This window comes from Canis aureus, chromosome 5, assembly GCF_053574225.1.
Source record: "Canis aureus isolate CA01 chromosome 5, VMU_Caureus_v.1.0, whole genome shotgun sequence".
Classification (NCBI taxonomy): domain Eukaryota; kingdom Metazoa; phylum Chordata; class Mammalia; order Carnivora; family Canidae; genus Canis; species Canis aureus.
In genome coordinates, this window is record NC_135615.1 from 54,692,411 (window position 1) to 54,712,767 (window position 20,357).

The 20,357-nt window shown below is 43.8% G+C and overlaps 1 protein-coding gene across 16 annotated transcripts in view; it reads right to left on the reverse strand.

Annotated features, from left to right (window-relative positions):
• LOC144314205 (uncharacterized) overlaps positions 1-20,357 on the reverse strand; it is a 375,014-nt gene that overhangs the window by 138,104 nt on the left and 216,553 nt on the right. For 5 of the 16 annotated variants that reach the window (XR_013380035.1, XR_013380034.1, XM_077898056.1 and 2 more), the window contains exon 3: positions 3,079-3,163. The exons of the other annotated variants lie outside the window; for them this stretch is intronic. The gene's annotated coding sequence lies outside the window, so the exon portion shown is untranslated. The remainder of the gene's footprint in view (positions 1-3,078; positions 3,164-20,357) is intronic. 16 annotated transcript variants of the gene reach the window in all.

Below are 20,357 nucleotides of genomic sequence, written 5' to 3' on the forward strand. Positions count from 1 at the left end.
CTTGACAGCTAATAAGAGTGAAACAGAGGCACTGGGGTGGCTCAGTCAGTTAAGCATCTGTCTTTGGCTCAGGTCATGATCCCCATGGCTCAATCCGAGAGTCCCTGGATCAAACCCTCATGTTGGCTCCCTGCTCAGTGGGAAGTCTGCTTCTCCCTCTCCTTCTGCCCCTCCCCCTGATCCTTCTATCTCTCTCTCTCTCTAATAGATAGATAGATAAATAAATAAATAAATAAATAAATAAATAAATAAATAAATAAATAAATAAATATCTTTTTTTTAAAAAAATGAAACAGGAAAAGAGGAAAAATTAATGCAAAGTACATTGAAGAAGTATATAGGAGGAGGGATCCAGAAGGGGGCATTTATTGACCAGCTGCCATCCTCCATTGGTCAAGAATTGCCAGAGGTATTAATTCTGAGTTCATATGTGAGAATGGCCTAGTAGTTTCCTGCGGCTGTCCTGCACTGCCAAGTCGGAAAATCCTAGAGACACAAAGAGAGAGATAGATGACAGAGCTGGTTTCCATGGTAATGACTAGAGTAAATAGGAGAAGGTGGGGCACAAGAGTTGGCCAATATACATTTCCTCTTGGATATTCAAATTGTTTTTGCTTTGTTTATTCTTACAGGTTAATTTTCCACCACGAATAAACTGTAAAAAGAAAATACCACAGGGCAAGACATGGAATTATGTGAGGAACTGTAGGAAAAGACTTGGGCTTGAATCCTCACTCCCCCAACACCAATGTCATTTAGAGCAAGTCAGTTAATCTCCTTGACTACTACCAGTAAAACACAGATGTCAGTGATGCCCACTCTGTGTGATTTGGGGGTAGGGAGGTATTTTTAGTATATTAAGTCAAACTATCACTTTATGAAAAATATTATTTTCATATCCACTACTACTAACAAAGGCAGCTCCATAAGTTTTAAAATGTTCTCACAAACTAAATGGACTTTCATAAGGAATGCTTCTAACCACTTCTACTTTCCTTCACTTGATGAAGTTTGTAATTCATGATGTTTAAAAACAACGTTCAATTAATTGCAGAATTGAATGGTGTGCCACACCAACAGAAAAGTTGCAAAAATGTCATTGAAATTGCTGCAGGATGCACCACCAAGATTCCACCCCAAACTCTAATTTCTTAGATACATACTGCCATCTTTTAAAACCCATTTAACATTTAACAGAGGCACCTGGGTGGCTCAGTCGGTAAGTAACCGATTCCTGATTTTGGCTCAGGTCATGATCTTAGAGTTGTGAGAAAGAACTTGCATTAATTAAGATTCTCTCTCCCTGTCTCCTTTTGCCCTTCCCTCCCTGTCCCTCCACTCTCTCTCTAAAACACAAACAAAAAACAAAAGCAAACAAACAAACAAAAACCACCTTAATCCAAAACAAGGGAGGGGTTATTTTATATCCAGCCATGTGGTAATGTAGTCTCCAAGAACTTCTTAAAAAGAAATCATGACTCCTCTCCTCCCCCCCTCCTCCCCTCCCCTCCCCTTCTCTTCCATCTCTCTCTCTTTCTCTCTCTCTCTCTCTAATTTTCTCCTTCAACCCAGCTGTAATCCCAAAGCAACTTAATATTTTCAGCAGAACATCAAAGGGGCCACACCCCTCTGCAGACCCCTGTGAAAGAAGCCATAGCCACCAGGTCTCCTGTAGTTCCCAAACTACCTCAACCTCTACACCCACTTATATCACGCAGCACAGCCAGAGCCAATGGCCCAAAAGCAACTCACCTGCAAATCAAAGTGAATTTCAGGGATGTCAAATCTACTGTATTTTAACTCAGTCCATCTGCATATACTCTCCAAATAGGACAAAAATCCATCCACTTGTTCCTACATCATGTACTAATAGTAAATAGACAAACTTCCATGTGGATGGGGAAGAAACCAACAGGTAGGTCATCTCTGTAAGAATTTCTCAGCTCAAAATTTAGGAAAATAAGTTCAGGCAAAAGTGTAACTGAGATGAGGATTTAAGATAAGGAGCAAATGCCACCGTATGGCAAGGTGATCCTCAGACAGGTCACATACATGAAGACAGGTAGGGGTGGGGTGGACTTTAAAGGAACACATGGCCCTATAAGAAGAGCAGCAGCTACTCAGCTTCCATCACCTATGGCCATGGGGTAGGCCAGTTTAGTGTTGCCTGGTTTGTCTTTATGACTTCAAGCACCATTAATCTAAGTCTTATGATTCAAATTCTTGAGAGAGGAAATATCATCAATTCAGCCTACAGAATGATTCATCCAGGATCAGATGCCTCCTTCTCATCCAGTTTTGGCTGGAGAACTGAGGAGGGCCAGTCACATGGTCTACTGTCTACACTGGAGGAACTTGGAGAGAGTGAGTTGATTTATGAGAAGTGGGCAATGGGAGAAACTAGCACAGCAAAGCCTGCCTTTACAGACCTAGAGAACACCTTGTAGACTCAAGACAGTCACACCACGATTTTCTTTTTTTTTTTTTTAATTTTTATTTATTTATGATAGTCACAGAGAGAGAGAGAGAGAGAGAGAGAGAGAGGCAGAGACACAGGCAGAGGGAGAAGCAGGCTCCATGCACCGGGAGCCCGATGTGGGATTCGATCCTGGGTCTCCAGAATCGCGCCCTGGGCCAAAGGCAGGCGCCAAACCGCCACCCAGGGATCCCCACACCACGATTTTCTACTGGGGAGGAGGATCTTCCTCACCAGGCCTCTATGTGCACACAGGTGTTGTATTCACTGCTCTGATCCTGTGCTGCTCATTTGAGCTAGACTGGGGATAGAGTGTCAATAATGAGGCTTCACCCTCACTTCTCTATATTGATATTAAGGAATAATGCCACCAAAACACTTATTGCAGCAGTGTGTGCAAGAGTAAGGGAACAAGAGCCATGTCCCCAAGAGAGCAACAAAGCTCTCAGCCATGAACACTGTAACCCCCTGCAACATCATGGTAGACTCCTAGCTTGGGAAACTGAATGCAAGGCCCAGGGCTAAGTACATTTTGATCAAGAGAAGAATAGAGAAGCCTTTGGAGGTGTGTGCTTCCAGAGACAGCATAATCAGAATCTTACCTCACAGACCAGGAAGCTAGGGCCCAGTGGGATTTAGAGTCTAGCTGGAACATAGGCAGGGCTCTTCACATGTTTGTAGCAGTCTCTGGGGTTGAGGCAGAAGAACAAGAGAGAATATGACACTTAACTATAAAAGCTACATCCTCCTGTCACAGACTTCCAAACTAAAGACATTTTTCACTTGTCAAAAGTGGGCAGTCAGTGCCTTGGAATACAATAATTGAAGGGCAAATGCTCCTTGACTTGACAGAGCCTGTTTATAATTACATTAGCACAGACACACTTTAATTAAAAATCACAAAAATGACCTTAGCTGTGCTATGAGGCCTATATTAAAATCCTGGCTGAGGAGCTACTTTCTAAGCAAGCTCCTATTTTCAGATGCCTGCCCTTTGTTAAAGAATTTCCCTTAGCTTGAAATGTCTTAGATTTATTCTCTGACACTAACGACTCTTTGGCAATCCCTGAAAAAAGACTAAGCCAAAAGTACATCACTCAAACCTGAAAAGAGAATGCGGTTCTGCCCCTGGACCAAGCAGCTGTGGCTGAGATGCAGGGTGGTCAAGCCCTGATACTGCCCACTTGCAGGAACTTGGAGAGGAGGCACTGTAGTGGTCTAAAGGACCATCTGGCCCAGTCTCTCATTTTACATGCAAAAGAACAGAGGCTCAGAGAAAACAAGTGACCATCCAGGGCCACCACCCCTCAGTGGGAAAGGTAGGACATACCAATGCGCTAGATAATCACTACTTGGGAAGATGAGCTGCTCAGTCAACTGAAAGAGAGATACAATTTTGAAATTACAAATATCACCCTCTATTACTTCCCAGATTGTGCTCCTGAAAACACCAATCTTCTAGCTACTTCTTCTTCTGGTTTAATAAATAGAAAAGGGGGAGAGCAGGGGAGAGAGGGAGAGAGACAGACGGGGAAAGAGAGAGAGAGCGAAAGTTCATTGAGGATACATAAACATCAGAAATACTACATTCCATATTCCCTTCTTGGAGATTCACAACACACAGTAGGGAATCTGAGAAAGAAGATCAGCAGTAAAGAAATCTGTTTAACTCAAAAACTCTTTCTTCAAGTCACATCTATTAACATCCTGCGGACTCGGTGTTCTAGGAAACATACATCAGGACGTGCTAGCTTAGTGAGAAGAGAAATGAATTTCAAAATAATTGGGCTGGAAAGTAAAGAAATTGAAACAGTCTGGCTCATGTCAAACAAGAGTTCAGAAATGGCACAATGTCATCTTCATTTTCTTCCCCTGGGTCTTTTACACTTGGAACTTGGAAAGAAATGGAAGATAAGGGTGTCCTTGAGTTTCTTGAGTAACAAAGATAAAAAGAATAAATCTTCTTCTTTAATTTACCATTAAAGGTTAGTGTAAAGGAGTAAAAACATAGGCCCTGCCTTGCCACACTCTTCTCTATGGGTATTTAAATTCCTACCAGAAATATAATGCTTAGAATAGTATTCCCGCATATTTATAACTTCTTTATAATGAACTACCATGATTTTCTTTTCCCTCGAAGCTGGTAAAGTTACATTCTTACCTCAGAAACTATGAGGAAATCAAATTTGGCCTTTAAATAAACTAATTTGAAAGGTTTAAAAAAATATTAGAGACTTTAAAAAAAGGAATAGAGGACTTGAATATCCCAAAGTGTGAAAATGCCACATTTTTATACTCAAATGATTCAAAATAGATGAACAGAATGCTTCCAAACTTTCTAAAAATACCTTCAGGCAATTAAAAAAAATCAATCTAAAGGGTCATTTATTTCAAGAACCTAAAAGCCCAATTTAGCACTCCAGTGAGCCCCCACAGCTGACTGGATCTGGGAGACCAGGGCTGAGAAAGGTCATTCACACCCCTCCCTAACTCCTTAATGATATGTTTAGCCAGGCTAATTTTAGACCTGTCGGAAGCTTTTGATTCAGTTAACCATAAGGTGTTGGTGACAAGACTGTGGTCAATGGGAGGCGTGGGCTGAGCTCCTTTTGAAGTCAGCTGGTGAGTTCATTCCTGGAAGGAGGGTGTCAATAGGTAGTCACAAGGGACTGTTCATGATCTACATACATCTCCCAGGAGGTCTCTTCTCTCCTCCCTATTTACCCAACATGGGCAGGAGACCTTGAGAACCATCATTAGAAGCCACAACATCTGGATGATACTCATCTCACTCTCATCTTTTGTACTGATCCATTCAAACTGTCCTCACCTTTGGCTTTGCTCATAGTTATTTTGGCTTGGGCAGGAAACGGTTGGCTTCAAATCAACCTGGATAGGCTGAGGTGGTGGTGATCTTCAGTCAAAGGAAATACTTTAAGGATGTCAGAGGTGGATCTGCATCACAGCTATTGGAGGGTAGAGGCTCACTGGTAGGTCTTTTAACAGGTGCTTGAGCACAAACCAGAAAAGTACCTTTTTTTCTTGGATTCAGAGAAACGTGTGCCTATGCCAGCTCCCAGAAAAGGCATCGTTACATTCAGCTAACCCTGTGGTTAATATAAGTCTCACCACAATAATATCCACTTTTTTATCGACTTTGTTAGATTTTACAGAGGGCATTTCATCACCCTAATGTTCATTAAAGAGAATTTCTTTAGCCCTGTGAGTTTTTATACCAAATAACTCAAATCCTTTCCACCTTCTCAAGGTTTTAACATGAATGGATTTTATTTGGTGCAATGTGTACTTCTACTCTGTACATGCTCCGTAAAGCTATCTGTAGCAAAGAAAATGTCAATATTCCACTCAAGAACTCAACAGCCTGACTGAGTGAGGAAATGTCTTTAGTACTGCCTCTTACTAGATTTCAACAAGTTCTGATGCTATATGGAAACTCAGGGCTAATCTGTTAACGCCCTTTCATTTTATAGAATGGGAAAGCAAGACTTAAATTTTCTCAATGGATATAGTAATTCAGCAGAACCAGAAAACTTCTATGGAGCAAGTAATCTAATATTATCTTTCTAAACTTTATCAATCCCCCCTGGTCCTTACCATGGTCAAAAAGTCTGGAGAACAGGAGGAAGACGAAGAGAGTAGAAAAGAGAGAAGCAAAGGGTGAAAAAATCTAATGAGAAAAACAAGATCAATTAGTATCTTCTTGCCATCTCCTTGTCATCACTCTTTACAACCATTTTTTTAAAGATTTTATTTATTCATGAGAGAGAGAGAGACAGAGAGAGGCAGAGACACAGGCAGAGGGATAGACAGGCTCCATGCAGGGAGCCTGAGGTGGGACTCGATCCTGGGTCTCCAGGATCACACCCTGGGCTGAAGGCAGTGCTAAACCACTAGGCCACTAGGGCTGCCCTCCAACCATTTTTTTATGTTCTCTTTGGCTTCCCCTCCTTGGATAAACCAAATATCAGCAAGTCTCACTGGAATTCCTTGGTTGCCCATATCCAAGGGACAAAAAGTGGCAGAGAGACAATTTTACCTAAGTGAGCCCTATTTTCCTAGCTTTGGGACTGCATATGCCTCAATGATTAATACTGCAACAGGAATTCTAAATTCTCATCCCATTCACTTGATTGACATCCACTGAACATCTGCCATGTGCTAAGAACTCTGCTGCACATTCTAAGGGATGGGAGTCTGAAGAAGACAGTCTTGCCTCTAGAAATTTACAATGTAATAAGACAGAGAAGAAAAATATTCCTCTTGGCTGTGAAATTCTAAGACTGTGACATTTCACACTAACAATTATAACACAGGGAAGAAACAGAGAGGTGCCCTAAGAGATTTGACCCGAGTATTACGGGATTCCAGAAAAGGTGTATGGCATTGCCAAGTGGCAGGAGCCAGAAATCTTCATCGAAGAGGTGGTATATCTTGAGCTGGAGCTTAAAGGACCGAAAAGTCTTAAACAGTAAGAAGACATTGGAAGAGTTGGGCTTCCTGGAGAAGAAAGGAAATGGCACAAAGCCACAAGAATATAGTATCTGTTTGGGAAACAGCAAGTGGACTGGTTTGGCTGAAGCATAGGATAGATAAATGAAGACAGATACACAGCTGGAAAATCTTGTTGGAAGCCAAACTGCAGAGCATCTAAAAGAACGACCTAGAAAGCTTGGTCTAAATTCTCTTGGTGATGGACAGACACAGAAGCTTTTTCGGAGGGCCAGGCTTGAGGCAAATTAATTGGGCTACAGTCATCTGGGGTGGAAGACACTAGAGGAAGGGATCGGCTTCTTACAATGACCTAAATGAGAGGAAAAGAGCACGCAGTGCGAATGGAAAGGAAGACATTAGGATGCAGAAGGGCAGGAATAAATTGGTGTGAAGGCCGAAGAGCATTTCCTAGGATCCTTGTGATGAAAACAAAATTCTGCTGTATCAAATGGATACTTGAAAGCATGACATTTTAAACCTACCACTGAGATGATCCCCTTGCTGCCCAATGTTTGTTGATTGGATTATTTGTGTAGGTTAAGGATATCTGTGAGTTTTTTTTTTAATTGTATCCTTCCATGTCTTTTTTATAGTCTGGAAAGACCCAAATAAACAAACAGACATGAGCTATCACATAGCTCCAATGGAAGAAGAGCAAAGGAATCTCCTGATCTCCTTTCTGTTATAAAAAAAAAAAGGGGGGGGGGGGAATCCCTGGGTGGCGCAGAGGTTTGGCGCCTGCCTTTGGCCCAGGGCGCGATCCTGGAGACCCGGGATCGAATCCCACGTCGGGCTCCCGGTGCATGGAGCCTGCTTCTCCCTCTGCCTGTGTCTCTGACTCTCTCTCTCTCTCTCTCTCTCTCTCTCTCTCTGACTATCATAAATAAATAAAAATTAAAAAAAAAAAAGCAACAGAAACTCCACAGTGGTGGACCCAAGGCTGCTGAATATAAAGAAGGAGGTCTCTTACAGGCTGTCTAAATCAATAGTTCTGCTTTACCACGTCCTTGCTATGTGTTAGGTTGTGCTCCTCTCCCCATTTGTTTTTATATCAGAGATTCCTTTTAAGAATGGACATTACAGGGACGCCCGGGTGGCTCAGTGGTTAAGTGTCTGCCTTTGGCTCAGGTCGTGATCCTGGGGTCCTGGGATCGGGTCCCACATCGGGCTCCCCACAGGGAGCCTGCTTCTCCCTCCACCTGTGTCTCTGCCTCTCTCTGTGTGTCTCAGTCTCTCATGAATGAATAAATAAATCTTTTTTAAAAATGGACATTACAGAACTGGTAAGAACCCACCTATGGAGAGTCCTGTGCAATCTGTCCATGACATTTCTGTACCACTCCTCCCCCCGGGGCAGCCTCGATCACCTAGTCACATGCTAAATGATTTGGTGACAAATACTACTAGCCCTTTTGTCGTACTTAGCTGCTAATGCAGATACATTGTTGACTATCTTCTCCAGGCGGTTTTCTCTGATAAACAGGCAGCAACCTGACTCACATCCTTCTCAGAGAGCCCTCCGTCTGATTTGGATTTTGCTCTTCCATGCACTCATTCTTTGTCCTGACCAACCTCTTCATACACACATACACACACACCCCTTAGCAAACCTTAAGTGAGCACTTGGTATATGCCCAGCATTAGACCCAGTGATACAGAACAAAAGATAAAAGGCAACAATCTTTTGCTTTGTGCAAATATTAATGTAAAGAATTCATTTGCCCTGTGGGATACCCCACCCTGAAGACAGGAACCATCTCTACCTAAATCTGATGTCATCTGAATATTGGTGCTGCATAGTGGTAAAGCACATGGACTGCAGGGTCCTACGGTAGGAGGGATGCCGGGCCCTGCTGGGCCACATGCTACCTGTGAACCTGGTGAGTTGCTGAAACTCTCCAAGCCTCAGTTTCCTCCTCTGTAAAATGGATGTCATAAGACCAGTACTTAACCCATGGGTGGCCTCCGGTAAGAATTTAATGAGATCATTAATGCAGGAAGGCTAGGACAGCTCCTGCTGTGCACTAAAAAAATACTGAACAAAAATTATCATTAATACTATTAATATCTGGGACGCCTGGGTGGCTCAGTGGTTGAGCATCTGCCTTTGGCCCAGGGCATGATCCTGGAGTCCCGGGATCAAGTCCCACGTCGGGTTCCCTGCGTGGAGCCTGCTTCTCCCTCTGCCTGTGTCTCTGCCTCTCTCTCTCTCTCTCTCTCTCTCTGTGTTCATGAGTTAATAAATAAAATCTCTTTTTAAAAAATAGTATTAATATCCGACCTGTGATCAGTCTGCAAATGACCACTGGTAGCTGTGATGGTGCCTGTCTTTTTAGAATATGCTTTAAAGACTTGCCAGCATGTCACAGAAAAGTCTAGAAAGCAATGCCCATTTCAGTTTGCATGTCACAGGAGCAATTCTTCTTTAGCCAAATGTCATGTTTTCTGTTTTATTTCTCTCATTTTCTTATACCAGAAAAATTTCATCTGCTCCCGATGTTCATTCCCTATTTAAAGACAGCATTCAGTTTGGGGAGCCAGCAGTTCTCTGCCAATGCTGTCACTACCCAGGTCTGTGGTGCTGAAGGCCCAATCTGCAGCAAGAAGCAACACAAAACCACTGCTGTTCCCTCCAGAGGGAGTTGTGGTATGCAGGGCGGGTTACAGGATCAAGCCCCCACTGAGGAATAAGCAGCAGAAAACATAGAAGGCACACAAAATAGAAATGTGTTCCTCATGCAAACACTCGGTGCAATTAAAAATAAAATGAAGGAAAGAATGACCTAAAATAGAAAATTGGTAGCGGGTATGGGGCGGAACGCTTTTTAAAGCAAAAGATCACGCTTTCCTTTCCTTATTCTCTGAGACTCTAGATCCTCGTTCAGATGAACTTATAACTGTTCTCATCATTTATGTGAAGCACGACAAAGAGCTGGCCTCTGGTTGCGGGCCAGGCGACACCCCAGGAGGCCAGATCCCATGGTTAGTGAACATGAGGCTGCAGAGGTGGGTTATCTGGGGGCTTCAGGCACCCCATACACCTTCTGCTCCAAGCCCCAGCAGGTGCACCTGGTAACGTCTTCAAGGTGAACCTGACTTTCCTCGATGCTGCTCACCCCCAACTTCCTCCGAAGCAATTGTAGCCTAGTTACCCCCACATTCCACAGAAGGCACGATCCCCTCCAAGCACCACGCCTGCTTGCCTGAACATTATCTGCTGAAACAAATTTAGCATTATGCATTACATCACCACCTTGCTGCAGATTAGGGACCCAGACAACTATCTCCCACACGGGCCAAGGTGATCCGGGCAGCCTGGGGCACCGGCCTGTCCACATGGGAAGGGAGCAGAGCTTCTCACTGAGCAGATGCTCTTGAGCCCCACAGATCTAGGAACTCTGTTTTATTTCTTATTTCTTTTCTTTTTTTTTTTTCTTTTCTTTTTTTTTTTTTTTTTGCCTTTAAACATGCAGATCGTAATATCAGACCTAGAAGTTTTCCGTGCTGCACAATTTATGCTAGCTCATTACCTCCTGCTACACTCCAAGGCTTTGTAACGGAAATTGGCTCTGATTTCTGAGATGGGCATTACATCATAGTCTTCTTTTAGCACATTATGTCATCCCTGCTGAGACGCATTATCTAGGGTTGGCTCAGCAGTAGTGATTTTTTGTGGGCCGACTGCAGTGTTCCCAAAGAACTGCTGGGAACCACAGATTGAAATCTGAAACATTTATCTTCTAAAAAGCTGAAAAAGGGGAAAGATGTTCACATCAGACCCCATTTATTTTCGTTAACCCTCTCCTCTCCCAGCCCCTTTTAGGTCACATCATAGCAAATGCCAATGACCGATGTGTGGAGCCTGTACATGGACAGTCATCTTGAGGTAACCACTGCTAAGGGTGCCTGAAATATCGGTCCCCATCAAAGCGGGCATACCTGACACTTGTCATGATTCTACCTTGAGGTATTTTACAAATGCTTGGGGGGAAAAATCACCCCACACCCTCACATTGATAACATAGAGCACCCTGCTTAATTCTTGGGCTAAGAAAAGAATTCCTTCTCACGATCTGTTTATAAATACATATGAATAAAAACTACATGCACATACATGCTGATGCTCCCGACCGTGTTGTGGCCACAGAGGGAAACTTCTAGAAGGTTTGTATTAGAAATGATTTTTATGCGGGGAACTGAGCTGATATTATCTCTTCTCACTTCAACCATGAAATTAGAAGCCCATTTTGTATCTCTCCATCCTAGGCAGGATTAGAAACCATTGCACAGAGGGAATAGACAGGTGCTTTCAGGATAAAGCAAAGATATTCCCAGACCCCAGAGAATCCTAGTACCTCTCTTGTCACAAAAGCATAATTATGGGGGGAAAAAAGTCTCTAAATACTGAAAGGAAATGGGATACATTCAACCATGACTAAATTACAATTCCCTCCTTATACAGCAACTAATGAGATTCACTGGTTGGGGAGCAAGTGCTGGGGGAGGGTTATAAGAGAGGTTATGATAGCTCCTTCCCCCCCGACCCATCTCCAGTACATTTTTTTCACTGACTTTTAATAGTGAATATTTTTATGCTCTCGGTTGCTTTTTGTGATTCTAAAATGGTACCCGCGTCCAAATAACTTTATAATTAAAATAGAGGCAAGTAAAGCTATCATTTGGTGCAGCCTGAGAGCCTTGCTCCTAGTCCTACCCTCAATGATTTTTCATGTTCCTTTCCAGTGCCTTCTCACCACTGGCAATGGATCATAAAGCAAGATGGCAGCCTTCGTCCTTTACTCAGCCCAGAGCAAGGCCATGTGAAGAATCTGAACATTCGAAAAGGGGTTGGGACACCTGACCCCACTCTCATGGTGAGAAACTTCCTGAGTGACAATCACCTGAAATATCCATCTTTAGCACCTCTTCTTCTTCTTTTTCCATATTTTATGTCCATTGCTATTTGCCTCTTTTCTCCTAGAGGGGCTGGTATGAGGATTGATGGTATGATCCCACAAAGGGCTCCAAGGCTTTCAGGTGGATGGTGCTCTATAAAATAGTATTATTTAACAGCTAAGGACATTTATAAAAATCCTCTTACCCTTCTCCTTCCTTTCTTTTGTCCCTTCATCCCCACCCCTCCCCCTAGCTCTAGGAATTTTATGATCTGAAGGCCAAAATGCTTTAAATCTTAATAACTACATGTGCCACTTGGAATACTGGAAGGAAACTATATATACTCTTTACCTGACTCACTCCAAGCTTTGACTGCAGCCAAAGTAACTGCTGCACCATTTAAAAATTCCACTGAAAAAGCAAGTAGCCTTCAACACATTAAGCTGACTTCGTGTAAGTTGTAAAATATTAAATGACCAGAACTTCTATCCAATAATGAAATTACCTGGCTCAATCACCCCCTCTCCCTTCACAGGAGGCAAGAAGGTGGATTCATAAGTCTTAAAGGATATATACCTGCCTCTATATATTAGCTGGCTAGCCACCAGCTCCTGAAGATATACTGGGGGAGGGGGCTAAGCAGTATTTTTGCTCTATTCCCCCAGGGCTCTGTATGTCCCAGACGGTTGTGACCAATCTTACAAACAAAGGCTTTGGGATGCCCAGAAGTCTTCAGTCCACTCCCTGACCAAGCCAACAATGGAACATAGCAATTATGCTCTTGGTCTTGTAATAGGACAGACACTGGTAATGAAAATCTATGAGAGGAGTTCTTCTATTCTTTTACAGGGAAGAGGAAACCTAGCCCCAAATCTAGGTGATTTCTAAGAGTTAGGTATATTTGTGGGGAGATCCGATTACACAGTGAGAAATCAACCATTCCCCACTGGAGGTCCCAGAGTAAAAGTGAAAGGCACGGGTGGTCAATGCAGAATGGGAGATCATGCACTGAACTCACTGGCTCCTGACACTACAGTAAACCCAGGCTTGGAGTGAGGAGGGAATTCCGAGCCCAGCTTCAGCTGCCTTTGCCAGCTGTCTTGGCACCAGTCACTGTCCTTAGGTTAGGAGAAGGGGAACAGAACAGTATGAACCTTTCAGGCTCTCCTGGGCAGAGGGCATGTGGAGAATTGGCATAGGCCTCTGTCCCCACCTTGATAGGATCACTATCAAGATTGCCTAATACATGGGAAAATTGACATTTATTTTTATCAATAAAAGCTCTGATCCTGCTGTCTACCAGCAATACCAGGATACCAGCTGTCCTAATCACTTGCTCTCTGGGTACACCCCAGAGCTCCACTGCTGGTCCCCTGGGGGCTTGTGGCATTTTTCTAGGCTGCAAGCCTTCCCTACTTCTCAGAGCAAGCCCTCAACAATGCATCTGCAGATCCATCTTCTTGGGAACAGCAACAAAAAACTTCTGCAAAGGTAAGCAGGTATGAATATATAGACCACAAAAACTTGAAGGATTACAGTTCAGGTCCATTAAGGTTATAGAGATATGCTTTATCCAGCTTTGCAAAAAAAAAAAAAAATCATACAGGTGTCCTAACAATGCAAATCCAACTATTTCTAGTCAGGATGCTTCTTCACTTCCAGAAAGTTTCTATTCTCTTCACCTCTATTCCCAGTCCAAGATAAATACCTGCCTTTCCCTTAAGGTTTTTCCTTCTCAGGTGGCAGGTTTCTACTCCACATTGCCTTCGTGATCTGAGAGGTGTTTCTTGCATACTCCTTAACAAAAATACTAGAATCTCATTAAGCCTGAACAACACAACTAGTAGTCTTCATTCATTCCCTCAGCAAAGACCTACAGAGCAGCAGCAATTGTTGTGCAGAGTATTGTAGGGATGAGACCATAGATCATCTATATTAATAACTATGCGACAGAGGCTGTCAGGTTTTCATCCAAATTCTTCCTCTTATTCCTGGCTACACAGCCAGATAGACTTCCCAACCTCCTCTACTGTTAAGTAAAGCCATGTGCCTGAATCCTAATTAGTGTAGGAAAGTGGATGGAAAAGTTGTGCACCACTTGCCTTGATGCACCTGTGAGATCCTGCAGACCCTTTCCTCCGTCTGGCTGGTTAAAATGGCAAGATCATCAAACCCCAGAAGTCATGTGTTGAATGGCAAGGACACAGACAGCCTGAGTCCCTAAATGCCCACTTAAAAAGGAAAGCTGCCCTTGTGGCCTATTCATGTTCAGGTCTGGTACAAGAGCAAGAAATAAACTTCTACTGTGCACATCTATCACATGATCAGATCTATTTATAACAACAGCCAGGTTGCTCTATTCAATATAAATGTTGGTTAATTGAAACAGAAAGATATTCACAATATATAGTAGAGTAAGTTGAAAATGGTTATCAGAGTATGACATTATTTTCTAAAAGAATATGTATATAAATGTACGTAGACACACAGAAAGTTCTAGAAGTATGTATGTATGTATAGCAAGGTAAAGGCGTTTATCTCTCAATGGTGTTGTGTAGGTATGGGTTATCTGCATTTCCTGGTGTGAAGTGATACAATTTTATAATCGAAAGATAAAAGGTATGGTTAACATTTAAAAGGAAAGTATGTCTTGAGATGTAAATACAAAAGTGTGGCATCTCCAAGTGGTTAAACATTTCCTGAGGGAAATTAGGAAAGGTTTCTCAAACTAAGCATCTGTTAATGACCCCTCCAACACTAAAAATCTATAAATTAGCTACAGCCTGAGATATAGAATAGTTCAATTATACAACACACCTGGTTCCCAGCCTTTATATATTAAGGCCTTGTCAATGGAGATCAATTCACCTAAGAGGATGGAAGAGATCTCTTACCTTTGCGAAGTGCACAGAAACTACTGAACACTGGGTGTAATTCTATATGTTGGCAAATTGAACACCAATAAAAATAAATTTATTAAAAAAAGTATTTCTTAAAAAAAAAAACGACTCTCAGTGGTTGTCTCAGTGGGGTGCAGGGTAAGGATGAGCGGAAAGGGAAGTATCGAAAGGGTTAGAGATGGAAAAAAGTAGCATACTGACATATCATTTTGTACACTTTTGAATATTTTGATATATGCATTTATTACTCCAATTTTTTAAACCTTTATGAACTTTGTGTTACATGCATTTATTGCCTATTTTTTTAATTCTAAGTTGTATGGCCTTTTGTAAATATTAAGTGAGAGATTCCCTCTGAATCGGTTAAGAGTCAAGACAGATGCTAAGCAAATAAACCAGGTCACAATTTCCCAGTGAGAATCCCACAAAACCATAGGTTCAACTGGTCACTGCAGCAAAGGTTCCCCTTTTCATGTGGGAAGAGCCTAAGTATGTTCTCGCCATACACTGGAGGAGTCTTCAAAAGGTTCTGGAGAGGGATAATAGGTACAACAGATTTAGGGGGGATTAAGAGTAGATTTACCTTGAGAAGTACTGAGTAATGAGGTACAGAATTGTTGAATCACTATATTGTACACCTGAAACTAGTACAACACTGTCTGTTAATTATACTTGAATTTAAAAAAATAAAAACAAAAATTCTTAAGTGCCTAGAGAAAGATTTGGGGGTACAGTAAGAATCGGAAACTTTGCAAAACATGGTGTGCCAAAGTCCCAACCACTGTTCTGCCTTGAAGGCCTGGAGGGTGACCCAAGAGAAGAGGGATAGGCCACCACGTCTCCAGATGGGTGAAGGAAGAGTGTCGCAGGCTGAGATCCCTGCAACCAGGCTCTGAAACGGGGATACGTCAGCAGGTGGCTCACTGAGTGGGGCTCTTTGGATGCCAACAGGGAGGGAGGAAAAGAAGTGACACTGGGCAAAAGGAGGAGCTAAGCTGTGATGTGGTCACAACAAAAGTGTCAGTGGATGCCCGTGAGGCTAGGATGCCCCTCCTAGGTTGTCCCAGGCTGAAGCTAGCTTTTACGCACCCTCAGGGTCTTACACAAGCAGCCCTCTTTAGCTACTTTTCTGGGAAGAACTCCATTCTGAAACATGAGGAGGCAATACACCCAATAGCTTGTTGGGACTGGGGGGTGGGGAGCAGGTGCCTAGGATTAGGGGGCATTTTACAGCATCCACTGCAGAGTAGTAGGAGGATGTCAACTCTTCTCCTATCAGTCTATGTACAACTGTCAAGAGATAATATTGAAATCTCTCTGAAATTCCTCAGCTTCCTAAGCAAGCCCAGGAGCTCTGGAGGCCAAACCCCATGTGCCATCTCCCCCATGGCACCTAGGCTCCACCACATGTAGCTACTCACCAGTCCCAGAATTTACCATCCTCTTTCGTTCCTTCTGTTCTCTCTTATCTTCCTAGAAAAGCCCTCGGTATTCCCTAATCCTCAGGGTAATTTCCCCTGGGTAGCTTCCTTGGTTTCCACGTTCCCGGCAACTCATACTCACTTCACTCCGTGTTACCACCAGGTTGTATACACCTGTGCCACCACCCACACCAGCCCCTGTAAGATAGACCACAAGTGCATATGCATGTGTGTATTCCCACCAGACTAGAGGCTTCTTGAAAACAGAGCCAGATCCTCTTCCATCTTCATATCCCTGATACATAGGAAGTGGTGGCTTAAATGCTTGTTGAAAGAATAAATAATTCAATGTGGAAGAAAGGGTGCTGGCAGCACTAGCTGTTGAGAAAAAGTAGATGAATTCTGAGAAACTGGTGGGACAGGAGACAGGAACTAGCAACCTGGAGAGAGGCAAGGTGTTTGTGACCAGCCATGTGCCAGAAACATTTGGCTTTTGCGTCATCTTTGTTTCTTGATGTCAGTTGTCCAACTTCCATATAATAGAATGGAGAATACACTGGGGACTCAGGTTAACAGTAACATTGTGCTTAGGGTATGACAACTAGAAACTCTCACAAGATGATTTTAAGGAAGGAGTGTTGGGCTGCACAGACCCCGGCTAAGGCTGTTCACCAAATAAGATGGCGGTTCTAAGGAAGCATTCCCCTCTGCCAAGGACAAGAGGAGAAGCCACAACATGAACAACATTAATTAATTTTTCTGCTTGCTTCTGATCAGTGAAGATGTTCACGAGGGTATGGGCAATGGGACAGTGTGAGCCAAGAGTCTTTAAACCAAAGAGAAACCAGGGCCCATATCACAGGAGGGAAAAGGGATGTTTGGTCATTCTGGAGTCCCCTTATAAGAGGAAAGTGGAACGCAGGCTCTCGTCTTTCCTTGCCTCTCATCTCCCGCCCATCTCCATCCATATTTCTATACTCAAGAGAAGTGGAACCACTAGCCCAAACTCCAATGACAAGTGACCATATCTTAGTCATATCTTAAGCAAGTAATTTTTTTCCAGGACCCTCCCCTCCCCCACATGCAAACATAACACACTGAGTAATGAGGCAAAATTATCTAAGGTCATTGTGAACAGGCACCAGACCAAGTTTGGTTTCAATCAAAATGAATTTTAGGTCCATCTTTCTTTATTCTCAAATCTTAATGCCTCCTGACAGAACAAGAGACCTGTCATTTTGGGGAGAAAGAAAAATATTCTATTTCCTCAGGAAATGCCAAGGGGCCACAAATTTTAATCTGCTCCAGCTGGAGTGGAGGCTGGGGGCTTATTTAAGCTCAGAAAGTATACCTTCTTACATTTCCTCCTGCTGACAAACTAAAGATCCTCCTTGACCAAGGTTTAGGTCCTGTTCCCAGTATCCACAGAAAGATTGCCCAGCCAAGCAACTGCTCCACCCACCTGAAAAGCTGCTTAGGATTCCATTTGACTGTAGGAGTCAACCTCTAAATATAACCCTGAAAGCAGCCTCCGCCATCATCCCTGCACTTGTTGTCTCTCTCCTTCCAAAATAGTAAAATGGCATGGGTGAGTCTCCTGGCTTTTTCCCCTAGGAGGACAGCCCGGGTAATGAGACACAAAAGAGCAACCCTCTGCTCTCGCTCCCCCAGCTCTTTCCTGGGAGGATAAGTGGACAACCGTAGTCCTCCACCCAGGAACTGACACAAGCCCCAACCCCCCAGATCCCCACCGGGTCCCTCTCAAAGCAGCTGGTCCCTTGAGTGAGTCCGTTGTCCCAGGGCATTGATGAACCTCAGGAAAATCCTAAGGGGCCTCTCCCACGACCCTGACTCAGGGCTCCGCTGTAAAATTCAGGATCATAACATATCCTGTTCCTAACTGTGATCATTCTTATCTCACCAGATGGTAGTCCACTAAGCAACCAATATCTGCCTTCTCAATTGTTAGTCTTTCTCAGTAACCCTGAGATCTTTGACAGCAGTGCTATCTTCTCATCCATGGACCTTCGGCAGCGCCAGGCCTACAGCAGACGTCCAGAACTACGCTGGAGGAAGGGAGGGGTGAGTGGATGGGTGGGTGGATGGATGGATGGATGGATGGATGGATGGATGGATGGATGGGAAGTGTCTCAGCACTGCACTGGACAGATGACGGGAGGTACATCTTGAAGAGCTTGGCTACAGCCATGCCCTGCTGCTTGAGGCATGATCCTGGAACCCAGGCAGAGCTCTAGGAGCTCCAAGTCAAATGGTGACAGTGCCATGACTCCTGTCCAAGACGAAATCCACTTGCCCCCCCCACACACAACACACACACACACCATAGCAGGCGTAGGAGGGAACTGTGTTAGGATCACCCATGGAACAAAGTGACCTCCACTAATACAACCCAAGGCAGGCTTCCCATTTCTCTGCATGTTGCTCCCCTCTGTGAGGAGAGGGGCATGGAGGTGTAGCCTCTCCTGGGCCCCCAGCCTGATCAAGAGAGCTGGGCAGGGCCCACGCTGGCCGTTCATCCCAGATGTGGCTAACCAGGGCCTGGAGCCTGGTGCAGCCTGTTCATCTGCACCGGACAGCAACGTTTCCCTTTTCCCCCTAGATGAAGCCTAAAAGGCCAAAATTGCCTTTGAATGGAAGGCAGTTGGCTTTCTGGAAAGGCTATCTCACTGGCTCTGCTTTATTTCCAGCCAGCAGAGCTGTGTTATCAAGTCGAGACAGCTGAGCTCCTCAGGCACTGGGAGTTTGGGCAGCTCTCTTCTAACCACGAAAGGAGAGGCAGCGGCACCAGGACCCCTAAGGGGCAGGGGATTCAATGAAGCAGGGGAAAGGCCAAGGCTGGAGTAGGATTATACCACCTGCTGGCCAGAGTTCTGTTTCTGCTAAGAGCCAGCCTCAGAGAACGAGAGCCATCATCTCCCCTTTGCTCACCCCAGAACACCCTGGTCAGCGAGCCTTCTAGGAACGCAGGCGCCCTCCTGGCCTGCCCATCTGGTGGAGAGCACGTCCTCTTTCCTGGTTTCTGCCTCATGAAATGGACAGTTTAGAACCAGTGAGAAACAAAAGAACCTGCCCCTTACAAAAGCTATCCCTAAGGCTTCCTGGCTTCCTACCCATTTGGCTTTACAGACTAATTTCAAGCAAACCAAAGCTGGAGATTCCAGTGAACACACTAGAACACAAAGAACTTGTGTTTTTTAATGTGACAATGGTATCTATTATAGAAAGATGTTTAACTACACTTGTTGGGGTGATCATTTCATAATACGCACAGATATCGAACCATTATGCTGTAGCTCTGGAACTAGCATAATGTCAATTATAACTCAATTAAAAAAAAAAAAAGAAGAACCCATTCTGGTTACACTGTGCATAGAAGCTGCTTCCACAACAACCGAGGTAAAGGAGAGCAGGGAGTGCAACCCTACAAGGTAAGTATTCCTATCTTCCATTTATGAGGAAAACGAAGTTCAGAGAAGTTGCTTGGCGTGCTTGCAGCAAGCAAGTGGAGAGTCCATGTCCATCCTTCTCCAGCCATAGTTGTCAGCCCTGGAGGCTCAGGAGAGTCAACTGGGAAACTTCAAAAGGTGATGTGGGACCAAATCCCATCCCCAAGGAGTCTGACTTAACTGGTCAGGAGTGGATCCCAGATTTTTTTTTTTTTTTTTTTTTTTTTTTTTTTTTTTTTTTTTTTTTGGTAAGAGGATCAGTGGGCTACATCATGGTGAAACAGAGGGCATATGGATCCTGGGGGGGAGGAAAATGTCTTACAGTTTTCATCTTTAGCACAACGCTAGGAAGTCACCTGCCATGTGACTCCGGCTTAGCCATGTAAGCGATTCCAGTAAGTCTCAGCTGGGGTGGAAAATCGGGCTGACAGCTGAACACTTTTGTTGCTCATAAATGTTCTTAGCCTATCTACAAAGTTGTACCAAGTCTCCTAGGTAACTGGGACGATTTTTATTAAATTGGGAAATAGTGAGCAAGGTGGCTGACAACACTTGCATTGAGATGTTCATATGCTTTACCCGGTAACTGATCTGCAGTGGGATTGGAGGTAAGTCAAGCTCCTCCAGTCACAGAAGTAGAAGGAAGGGAGGACAATACTGAGCTGTCTTGCAGGAAAAGTTGGGA